We start from the raw sequence: 12,794 nt of genomic DNA on the forward strand, positions 1-12,794 counted from the left end.
GCAAAATGGAGTAGGTGGCAGAAGGCCTGGATGTCTGAGGCAATGAGTTTGTGTTCAAAGTGACAAAAGTGCTGGTAACGCTTATTTGCGGTACTTTGTTGTGAAAGGAACAGCAGCAGTCGATGTGAAATTATATGAAAATGTATGTGAGAATTTTTAGTAAATTCTTTGGGGCATTTGCCCAATTTTAGTTACAGCTGAAAATCTTTACTCCTGCCTTATTAGTTTAAAGCTGTGATGGAAACTCAAAGTGACAGCGCTGTCAACACACTGCGACATAATGCCACAGAGCACTGTGCTTCCAGGCCAGCAAACAAAACATCAGCTTCCAAATGAAAAGGCATCAAAATAGGGAAAAAACCCCAACTGTATGCTATGTATCATCACTATATAATGCTATAAAGTAGAACAGCACATTTACTAATGAATGCAGGGGCAGGAGTGCACGTGTAGGGAGATTCTGTTCATAGTAGTGCCGTAATCAGTTGCCTAATTTATTTATCTGTAAATTTGCATGATGATGGGGTTGCGTAGTGGTAGTAGCCTGCTATTAGTCTAAATGTTTGATTAAAAAGAAAAAAGGACTTCCTCCCTCTTTCATACACACATACACAAAACAAAGTGAGAAAACCGTAAAGGAAAGACCTAGTGTGTAGTTCTTGCATGCAAAAGTAAGCAAGGCAAGATGAAAAGGCTTTGAAATTATATTTAATGCCATAGCATCTCTGTTCCCTCATAATAACTCCATTAAACTCAACAACTGAGAGGACACAAAGAAGTTTATTCTCTTTCTTTTCTGTTCAAATTCAGACCTCTCACACTTTCCCAGGGCTGCTATTAGGCATTAGTTTGCAAATTTACTTGCAGAGGAAGCAGCACCTTCACTGCTTCATGTGAAATCTCAGGAGGAGACTGCAAAAGGAATGAACAGAACCATGGAAAAGATCACATTTCTTCCTTCCCCCTGTTCCAGTGAAGTCTCCACAGAAGCCATTATCCTTTAGGGCTGGAAGTGTTGATATGAATGAGGATGGGGATCAGCAAAGAAATGATACAGAATAAACACAGGTCATCTGACTTCATGGCTGTGGTCAAACACTGTGGCCTTTAGACTTTAGACTTTAGACCCAGGCACGCTTCCCGTGGACAATGATAGTAAAGCTGCATGAGAGAAACCAGAGCAGTCTGGGGCCTTTATATGTGGGACGTATAACTTGGATAGAGTTAGAGAAAGACATTGAGTCAAAATAATCTTAGTGACACAAATAAATAAAGAGGCAACAGTGTTTCTTCAAGATCTGTGTGGGTTCTACAAAATCTCCCCAGTGTTTCTTGGTATAGCAGGGCTTGTTAGCTTGGGTGATGCAAGACATGAACTTTAGGAGTCAGTTCTCTGGGAAGAGAAGAAAATAAAGACTAATTTGAAAATTTTCCATGATATTTACTGAAGACCAGATCTACTCCCTTCAAAATCCCCAAACCAGTGATATGTCAAGTCAGACATGTAGATAAACAAAATCTTGATTGACAATTTGCAGTCACTAAGTTTCCTTGTTACTGCAATTAATATGTAACTATTGTTTCTACTGTGAACAGCTATTTTTACTTTTAATTGTGCAACAAGCACCTTTAAAAAAGACCAAGATACTAAAGTGCCAAGAGTGAAAAAAATTCCCAACATAACAACACAGAGGAGGAGATCCCAGTTAAAGAGCTTTAAGTCTAAATGCAAGTGCTGAGCTGGGTATATTGGGAGAACTACAGCCATGGAATAGTTGCCATACAAAGCCATGCCAAGCTGTACAAAACATGCCAGGTCTCTGGTGTTACAGCAGCATTAGTATGTAATATCTGCAGAGTCTCCTGTTTTCTGCACCACCTCCCTCAATGACATAAGCTAAGGCAACAAAAATGTTTTGTTGACATCATCGCATCTGCTACAAGCATCTTTCAGCATAGTAGTGTCAACAAGGTGATGTGCTCTTTTCCTACCCTATTCTGACACAAATACATTAACCCACAGTGGAGATTAAGCTTTAGAGACTTGGTATGAGCACATTCTAAAAAACCTAACCTTTTCTTCCTGTGAAGAAAGAAAAAGAAACAATACATGATGAAAGCAAATAGCATTGAGGATGCCCTATGAAGATTTTCTCCTAACCTGCCCTGCTCATCACTAGCAACTGAAGGATGAAAGTTCTACAGATCCAAGTTAGATACACAGATTAGATGGAGGTTTTATTAAAAAAAAATGTTCTGCAGTATGCTTTCTAAATGAAAACAGAAGAAAAAAAGCATCATACGAGGCAGTGTTCCTAAGTTGAACCAATTCTTTTAGCTCTGAAGCAATTACAAAGATTTGATAAGTTTGCATAATTTAATGATGAATGAGATCCTGTAGACCATCAACAACTCACTTGCTATGGTGTCAGGGACTATTTGCCATAGTTTGTAATCAGAATGCTTAGTTTTGTTATGTGATACAAGACTTTTGCTTGTAATCGCACGTTACACTTTTCCTGCCTCCATGTTTTATGTTCTTTCTATAAATTTCCACATCTGTTGGGTTAAACATAAAGGAAACAGCTTTAGGGCTGAACTTCACTGTGAAATCAAAGTCTGAAAAAGTTGAATGTGATCTTTGAGTTCTCTTGGTGCTTCTTTGTTCATGGCTCCAATTGAAAGGGTTATTTGAGAAACAGACTTTTCTACAAATTCTACCACCTCCCGTATTCCAGAGGGCAGCTTAAACATGGCCAACAAATCTTTATGCTAGACATTCAGGTAGCATCAGTTAGCAGAGATAAGCTCTCTTCAGAGTTTCACTGGTTCTCACAAACTGAGGATATAGTTCTACAATTTTTAAACAAGGTATCTGCAGATTCATTTAATGAGACTTAAGACTAAATAATGTCATGGAGCCTCCAGCATTTTAATAGGAGGACTTAATGGCACTTCATGACTTGATTTCTCTGTTTAACTTAGAATTTTTGGGGGTATACAACATTTCTGTTCTTTACCTAGCATTTATATGTCTATAATAATAATTAAATAAACACGATTTATCATTAAGAGTTATTTTCAAAACCACACAAAATTTAAAACACTCCAAAAGATTTTAGGACTTCTGCTGATTCTATCCTTCCAAGTTTTTCATATCACCCCACTAAATACAAATATCAAAAAATCTGATGTTTAAACTAGTCACCTAGGCTCCCTTCATGGAGACACTGCCACTTTCAAAAGGGAATGAGACATTTTACAGTGATTTGCCATTAGGAAGTGGACTTACCCCTACCTATTGGCTGAGGAGGAAGACTAGCCTACCAGCTTAGACTCAGCACTGGATTTTCACGATGATATAGCTTGATTAATAAATCCCATTTATTCCATTTAAAAGAATTCACAGAAGCATAAATGTTTTCCTTCTTCTTCTCTCTCACATTCAACACAAGACATGTTAGCACTGCCAGTGTTTTAGACGAAAATATATCTTTGACAGAACAGATGCAAAGCCTTTGAACTTCTGTGGCATAGGAAGAGAGAAGAGCTGGAAAGCCCTATTGGTGTCCCACAATCCTGCAATAGCACAGTATTTGTTAGCTGATTTTAAGAAGTGGACTTCATCCCACATTAGAGGGGAGAGAAGTAACTCTACAGTGTGTGTTAAACTGACTTGAGGGAAAATTCCTATTAGCAGATATAAAACCAAGAAGTCTAGTTGTACTATAAAACCAGAGCAATGCAACTTGTTCCACTGTTTGTGCATACAGCTCACAGTGCAGTGGGGCCTTATTCTTCATTCTGGTACCATTGCTGTAATGCAAATAAGAAATAAATGCAATAAAAACACCACAAAAGGCAGAAGAATAACACCTGTCTTAAAACTCATCAGATTAATAATGCAAGGAGTGATTTCAGGAAAGGAAATTAAGCTGTTAAAACAAAATACAGCAAACTCTGTCGCAGAAAATACTCCTTATGATCCCCAGGGTAGTTTTGCTTGAGTAAGGAATGTTGGGTTCAGACTGTGAGTGAATACTGACAGTCTGTGCTATATAGCTGGGAAAGTCTAAAACACACAAAAAAAAAATCCACACAGAGAAGAGGTGGTGGGAAAAAAGAAGAATACTCTGGTTCCTGTATCCCCAGTTCAGACCTGGATGCCTGTTGGTTAAAAAGCAGGAGATGATAGGTGAAGGACAAACAGATAGGACAACATGCAAGAGGATTGCAGAGTACATGCCATTATGGTGTGCTATAAAAGATATGTACAGTAATTGTCAGTGTGTGCAAGTGGTACCACCCATCTCAAAGCCTTTCAATATTTAAGTATAGGATACTAATTTTGTGAGTCCTGGATAGCTTCTGGTGTTTCACTGGCTACATCACCTAGGAGCTACTCTATGGCAGCACCAGCTCTACTGTAGCAAAACTTTAGGAGGCTAAGCAAATTCTGTGGCAAAAATAAGATTTGTTTCATATGCCCACCTATACTCTGAAGGTGATTTCACCTGCACTGCAGAACTAAGAGTTCATATTCCTCATGAAAGCCCTTTCCTCATGATTGTTAAGTGCTGCATGTAGTTCATCTCACTTCTTAGTAAGGTTTACTGGCTTAGGTTCAGCATTTGATTAACATAGCTATGTGGCCTGCTGACTGGAGCAATATTGTGTCTGGACAGTTCAGCATGTGCCTTGCTCCATAGACAAGAATGTTTCTAAATGCCTGAATCCCATTAGTTGTATATTGAGTACAAATATGTTGGTTTGGATCTGGCTGTAAATAGACAGCTCAAGGTTACATGCTAAGCCAAAGCTGAGAATTGCCTTCCCCCTCTCTATGTCCAGCCCCAGGCTATACTCTGATCTGCTAGTGGGTTATGCATATGCATGTTTTCATAGCCTCAGGAACCAGGACCTTGTACAAGGCCTCAGACATAGACACAAGTCTTGTCTTGGTGGAGAGCAACATAAAGCAATAATGCAGAAAAGCAAGCCATATGCTCAAAAGAGGATGAGGCCAAGGGAGGCAGCGAGACATCTCACAAGGACCTCCAGTGAGCTTGAAAGCTGTTTCTTCTGCAGATCTTCTTGCCTGCAGATATGCTGTTTGCCCTTTGAAGGATGAATTCTCCCTGCAGCACAGAAAGCCTGGTGGTATGGGGAAGCTATGACTTTCCTTTCTCCTTGCAACACCTTTGTTCTGTCAGTAATCTAGTGGGGTTATACTCCCATCAGCCAATGAAACTGCCATACTAGGAAATTGTGCAAGGACCTTAAAAGGTCTTACTTTTGTTGAAAGCATCTCCCTTAAGCCTATGTTGAAGTACGGTGTACAAAGCCTAAGCTCTATATACCTGTAGCCCCACAGTCTTAATGTAATTTGCAACTCAGTTTTCTGACTGGATTTCCCTCCCTCCTCCTCTTCTTCACAGAGATTTATTCTTTCCTTCAGATTTTTCATGCTAATGTAACAGCATAAAGCACAACATGGTGGATTCATTATCTGAGCCACCAATACAAATTTCATCCATCAAAACATCAGCTACAGACTACAGGTCCTATCTTCATAAATTACGTTGGTAACCTTAATGGAGATGTCATTCATCCCTGCTACAATTATGATGACACAACAGGAGATGTGTATGTTTTAAAAATTAAACTATATATTCCTATCCATACTAAAGCCTGCCTGTATACAGGCTATAATGTGCAAACAGAAAATTATTAATCAAACCTTTCCAAGACAAGGTGAAAGGATTTATCCTTTTCTTTCAATACATTGCGTTCACAAAAACAACTTTAAGAACACCCATTTTTTTGATTCTGAAGACTTTCCAAGTATACATGTACAGATAGAAGCAGGCCACAAGCACATCTGATAGCCAAGACTGAGTTTCTCAATTTCATTTTTGCACCAAGGAGGGTAAAATCCGAAGTGTCTTCTGCAGAGCCTGACTGGGCCTTCATGAATCATGTCAACTCTTGGTATATAGTCTTTCATCCAGAGCTATTTAATTTGGAGTCAGTTTGGTAAATCTTGTAAAGTAGGACTTATCCTCTACTGGAGGAGTATGATGGAAACAATATCTTTAGTGACTTTGTATCATTCCTATTAGAGAACAGCCAAAACCTTGCGATAACAGAGCCAACTCATAAACTAGCGTCAGCTTTGTTGTTCTGATACCACAAAGACACTCTGGCAGCTCTCTTGCAATGCTAGGATCTGGCAGAACAAATACTGAGGGAAGTTGCTTTTAAACAGAAACAATCTCCTGCTTTTCATCCTAAGCCTGTAGTTCCTCTAGCACAATTCACTCCTCCTGACAACTGTAAGGAAAATGCAACTCGTGAAAATGGACTAATACTGATTCATGTAAGGAAACCAATGTCTGTGATGCAAATGTGCTTCTTGGGTATCCATTTGATTATCTTTGCTGACTTCACTTTCCATTTTTGGTTGAACCGTCTTCCAGACAGATGTTCCTTCTACTCTTGTTTTCATATAGGACCTAACCCAATGCATTCAAAATTTTGAGTAATTATCTTGCAAACTGAAGCCACATCAGCAACAGTTGCATACTGCACTTCCACACAGGCAAATCCACACAAAATAAAACAGTCACACTCCTCTTCTGAAATAATTCAAAGACTCCTAGTCCTAGAGAGTCAGAGGAGGAGTGATGTTGGAGCAGGAAAGACTGTAATTAGCCAGAAACTTAAATAAAGTTGACGTGCCCAATCACTTTTTGTTACAGAGAATTGTTATCTATAGAAACAAAAAAACATTGGAGTAGATTAAGGAAGTCCATTAATTGTTTTTATTCACTTTAAGGATCATGTGACCTAAGAACTAGGGAATTCTGTTTTCTTTCTAGAATGCTGCCATCACCCTAGGCCCCAGGGACGCTGCTCACAGGGAGAACTGAGGTCTGTATTGTCTTGTACAAAGCATCACGTTTATATGTTCCACATTGCAAAGATTCAGCACTGTAATTTCTTCCCTCCAAGCATCATGATGTTATGGCTGCAGAATGGTACTGCCTGCTGGGTGTGGAAAGAGTTAATACTGATTCCTGAAGGAAATAGGTAGCTATGTTACTAATGCCAGACGAGTGAAACAGTCTTTATTCTCCCTGTGACCCTGTGCTGCCAGCTGCAAGCCTTTCGCAGGCACAGGTTATTACATGGCACTTGAGGAATGCTGTAGCTCACCTCCATTATTCTGATGAGGTTTTTTGTATTTTCTTTTTTTTCCCAGAACACTGTATCTTTTCCTAGGAACAAGTCACCAGGAGGGAGCTTTTTAATCTGTCACTCAGGGACTCATATAAGCAAGTACCTGTATAACAGGGTTTGTGGGATCTGGGGAAGATTGAGTTCTTCAGTCAAGACTTGAAGGTGTGACCTCCTGATTTAGAAGACAGAGTGCTACTTCTAGAGTTTACCACTTCCACCATCCTCCCCATCTGTTTTTGTCAAGCTCAAGAATTGTGTTGCCAGTGGAAAAGGCTGCAGTTCTTAATGAAAACAGAAGTGCTGGGAATTAAATCCGTAGTTTCTGAAAGATCATCAGCACTCTGTTTTAACCTCTTTTTCTTTCCTTTTTCAGATTCAGATATTTTGCTGTTAAAAATTTCCAGGCACTTGCTTTTTTTCTTTTTTCAATTAATTTGTAGTATTTGTTTACAAAGATGATAATTAGCATTCCAAGATATTTTTTATTACTGTTCTTCGTTATAATGTCAGACAGAAGCGTAAAAAAGACAGGCAGACAGACATATAACTCAGGAAAAAAATCAGTAAACCACAGGAGACAACTCTGGAGCAGACACAAATACTGATTTTGTTGGAATAAATCTGAAAACAAACCTATGGCAGAGAAAGGATCAAATTTTCAGCTGATGAAGATGGGTTTCACTCCACAGCAAAGGATTCACCAGTCAATTTACCTCTAGGTTTACCTTCACCTGAAATAAGAATCCTATACCTGGAGGCTCCAAACTTTGGAGTTGAGAATAGGAAGAGCCATAACCTCAAGAGACATCACCTGGTATGGAATCACACCTGTCTACATAACCTGAGGCATTTCATACTATTATTCACTGAGGCAGTAAAAAATGTTTTCTAAACATGTTTGGCCTTCTGAATATACTCTTGTTGTTTGCTTGGTTTTTTTGGGTTTTTTTGATTGGTTGGTTTGTTTGGTTTTGAGGTTTTGGGTTTTTTTTTAAATCAAGAAAATGCAGATAATAACAGAACTGCACTCAGCATTGAGGAGACAGAGCTGTTGTCCTGTGGACAGAGCACAGGACAGGAGATTAAGTTTGTCTTCCCATCTTTCATAATCATTCTCTGGGTAGCTTCAGGCAACTTCTACATCATTCAATTTCTCCATCTCCAAAATAATAAATGATCCTAAGCATCTTTGTAAGATTTATTGCTATTAAGGTTCATTGTGAATCGGCTGTTTGGGTGTTATTATTGCCCTCGTTACTGTTAATACTTATTATTATTATGATGCTTCTGCACTGGTAAGAACAGCTTAAAGCATATACCACTGTGCTGGGATCTACAACTTGCAAGGGAAAAACCAGCCTGAAAGATAACCTTGCCACTAACAAGGTAAAAATGAGAGCACCAAGCAACTCGATAGCCTGTTTCACTGATAACAAGGCTTTCAAATACCCTGAGCCAGATTCTGTTCTCAGCGAGATGAGTGTAAATCTGAAGGGTCCTGCTGAGGTCTGCAGGACTATAGGGAAATTACTGAAAATCAGAATTTGGCCCAGTGGTACTTAAAGTAAACGTGCTCACTCTAAAGGGCCTGATACGCATTGGTGCTCAGTGTGCTATGCAGAGAAGGAAAACCGACACAGACACAAACATGCTAATTAAAACTGCAGATGTGACTTGGTGGCTGGATTAAATAACACCTCTGGAAAGAGGGGGAACTGCCAGATATAAAAGCAGAAAGCTCCTCAATTAAATGGCTCGAAGGGCTGTTGCTGATCTAATTTCTCTTAATTTCTAGAAGCAAAACCGATAGCCCTCTCTTTCTGGGTGACGGCTGTCAGTTAAATGCTGACCCATACCTACTTTAAAGTGCATTTTGACTTTTTCTCCATACAGTTTACCCAGGAACTCAAGTGGATATTTGGAGAGATCTCTTAGGCACTCCTATTTTATCCTATGTGGGTGAAAATAGAGCAGGCAGAGCAGAGCACATGTGGGATTGAGGATACCAGAACAGCTTGTTTTCGGCCATTTTTGTTTGCAGAGAGAGCATAGAAAGCCTAAGTTACAGACAGGACAACAGTCAGCAATGTCAATGGAAAATACATGGGTCAAGGCTCTGCGTGCTAAAGCCAGCTCTTGACAGTGCTTTTAATCTCACAGACAAAATCAGTCCTATTTCCACTGGACCTGGGTAGCTGGCTTGCAAGAGAATTGCACGGCCATGAAACATGTATAAAACTTTTCTTTTGTGTTATGGGAGTTGCCGAGAATTTAAAAAATTCACATCATTCCTAAAGAAGACAACAAACACCACAGAAAACCCCCACAAACCGAAAATAAAAAAGTTAAGCCTCTCAGCCTGGCTTATCACTGCTGAAGACAATGCCTCCGGTGGCTGCTATTCCTACAACAGCTGCTGTGTGGCATTGCTCCCCTTCAGATGAAAAGAAGCAGTGTACAATGCCAGTGAGTCAACTGCGCTTTCTGTAGCGCATTTCTTGAAGACAGTCCTATTCCCTGTCCTCGTAACAAACTGTTCTAATTGTTATGTTGACTATTATGGCTAAAATTGCAATGCTCTGCTGTTCAAGAATTTTTGTCTATATTTCTGTAAAGCTACAGGGAACAAAAAAGTGCCTTTTACAAATTATTATTATTTAAGAAAAAAAGAAATGCCTTGAAAAATAATCTGCTGGCTATGAAATCTATTATGAAATATATTTCAATTAAAAGACTACATAATTTATATGCATAAGCTTTTCTTCTGTCAAATTTATATTTTTGTTGTCTTGTCATAATACCCTGAAGTAAGCACTTCTGAATTTTAAACTTTAGCATTTATCTTAGCAATCACGCTGTGAAGATAAATATCCCTTGAGGAAGATACACAATTGGATCTTGTATACTAGTAAGTTAGGGTTTGTACAGGTTATTACTGCACTAGAAAGCATGGGGGTTCAATAACAACAATTAGCATTTAGAGATACACTGTTTATGTTCAGTGTATTGTACAAGCACCAGTTAATTAAAGCCATGCAATGGTTGTGATTCTGAAGCTCAGTTCTGGAGTCCTTGGAAACATTTGGGTGGCATAAAAGGGTCATAAATGAAAGTTGCAAAACCTTCATTAAAAATTCTCCTGGTACTAAACTTTCTGTAGGGGTCTTCTACTCATGTCTCTTCTAGCACAGGGAATGTGGAAGCAGTATGGCTGAGAACTGCTACGGTGAAACAATACTTCACAGCCACAGCAGCAACTCCTGAAGTGAAAAGCACAGTTCAGCTTTTCACCAGTTTAAACAGTTCCTGCACACCTTTGCATGGTCAGCATGAACCAGAAGGGTGAACTGGAAAATTACCATTTTTTTGTGGATAGATTATTTTTTAGCTGGCTCAGTTCTTTGATCCAGTTTACTGAGTGGCCATGTAAAAACACTTGGGGCCAGCACAACCTAGGGAACAGCCTGAGGAGAAAGTGTCTTGGGACAACAACAGAATGGTGAGGACAGTCACATAAGGGAGTATTCAGCTCTCACACACCTTAGTTTCAGGATGCTAATAAGGTTAGCTGTTTAACTTAAGTCAGGTTGTGGTCGCTTTTAAGCCAATCTAAGGATACACTGTTAAGAAAAGGGACAGCTATTCTCTGTGCCTGTCGTCAGCCAGACCTTACTGAAAAAAAATCCAGAAAAAAATTTTTAGGGAAAGTGCTAGTACTGGAATGGGGATGAGGTGTTAATGCATGACTGGGAATACAGTAAAATACATGTTCATGCTTTCCTGATGCCTGCATAGACTTAGATTAGCTAAAATTGATGTTGAAACTGCACCTATAGACTTGCTCTGGACTGGGCTTTGAGGGACACTCTTTCTTTTTGCTGACCACAGAAAAAATATATAGCCACAAGACCACCAAAGTAGGCATTAAATTAGCTTTTGAAAAAAATTAGAAGCAGTAAGGGCCTCTGAGCCAATTGACAGAGTCCTAGATATAAAACTGGCTTCCCAGCACATAATTCCTGTCATTTTCTGCAAGAAGGTCACTGTTGAGAATGGTCCTGATGCTTCTTTGACTTTCATGGGAACAAGCTGTTCCCCTAATGTGGACCTATGACAAATGAGAAGCTGATGACTCAACCAGGGAGCAGGAGAGCCAGGAGCTGGTCCCAGTCTCTCCTTTCTGGCTTCTCTCCCTGCCAAGTTGCCTGCCACCCTGCAAGAAGCTGCTGTGGTGGTTATTTATCTCTACAGTGAGGACTTGCTCTCAGGCATAGTCTTATTGATTTCAGTGTTGGCTATAGTGTTTGTTTTGTAACCTGAACAACTTATACTCTTCTCTGCCAAGTAGCATGAAAGCTGAGCAGATGTTAGGATGCCATAACATTTCAGAGAGTATTACAGCCTTTGTCTTGTGCTGTTATTACCTTTAGACTTCATAAGAGGTGAGGATCCAGATCTGTGATTCTTATGTTTCCCAACATAAGTTCAAACCCTTTTTGTTTTCTTTTAATCCTGGTTCCTGACTTCTTACAGAAACAAAGACTTTGTGATCATGATCATTCTGTCTGACTCTAATTCCCCCCTCCCTGAAAAACTTTTGGCGCTCTTAGCCAGTTTCAACTAACCGTGGGAGATGAAGATTTATATTAAGGTCTTAAACATTTTTAAGAAAGTTGACAAATTTTTAGGGGATCAATTCCCAAAGCAGCATGTCCATGAAAGGATGTTCCGCCTGGAAGGATGCCTGATCAGTTGTTATCAGGTGTTACCACCCACCAGTCACCACACATATAGTCCAGGACCCACTTCCACATACAGTGATATTGCTCTACCTTGTAGAGACACTTAGGGACATAATGGGCAGCAGGAATATTCTAGGACAGTATGGGGACTTGCAGTGTGATGGATAGTTCTTTAAAAATGGTCCTTTGTAAGTTTTTTTCTAATATTGTATTTATTCCCTTTCTTATCCCTATTTACTGCTGTCCTGATTGTGACAACCTTGTTTTTATATAACAAATCTAGAGATAGGGCTCCAGTCAGCTGTTCAATGCACAGGGACCAACTTTCTGTCCTCAGTGTTTGACACATTCTTTTCCTTTCTCCATACAAGTCTGAGAAAGCAGAAAAAGGACCTTAAGACTCACCAGAACTGTGGTTCATCTCCTTCCAGTGTTCACATAAGCTGGTGGGTAGGAGTACTTTGTGAGCAGACTGTGTTTTGCAAGTGACCAATTTCTCAACTCAGATTACTTCCTGAAGCCATACAGGCAGTTAGAAAAAAACCTGCCAGTGAAGTGTATATATACAAAAATTCAGGTGCAGGAGGTCTAAAATTCCGTTTCTGAAGGTAAGAAAATGCTACCCTGATCAATTTAGATTGAGAGTTTAGGGCAGCCCTATTTGCTGGTGATATCTTGCCATCTACTTTTAATTACAAGCATTGATATGAATTCTTAAAGAAATTTACTAAAATACGGTTCTTTTAGAGCTTTTCTATGCCAGTCCAGTTTTTCTTCTATGTCTTTCTTTGTGACATCCTCCAAACAGAC

This window comes from Phalacrocorax carbo, chromosome Z (assembly GCF_963921805.1).
Source record: "Phalacrocorax carbo chromosome Z, bPhaCar2.1, whole genome shotgun sequence".
Lineage (NCBI taxonomy): Eukaryota > Metazoa > Chordata > Aves > Suliformes > Phalacrocoracidae > Phalacrocorax > Phalacrocorax carbo.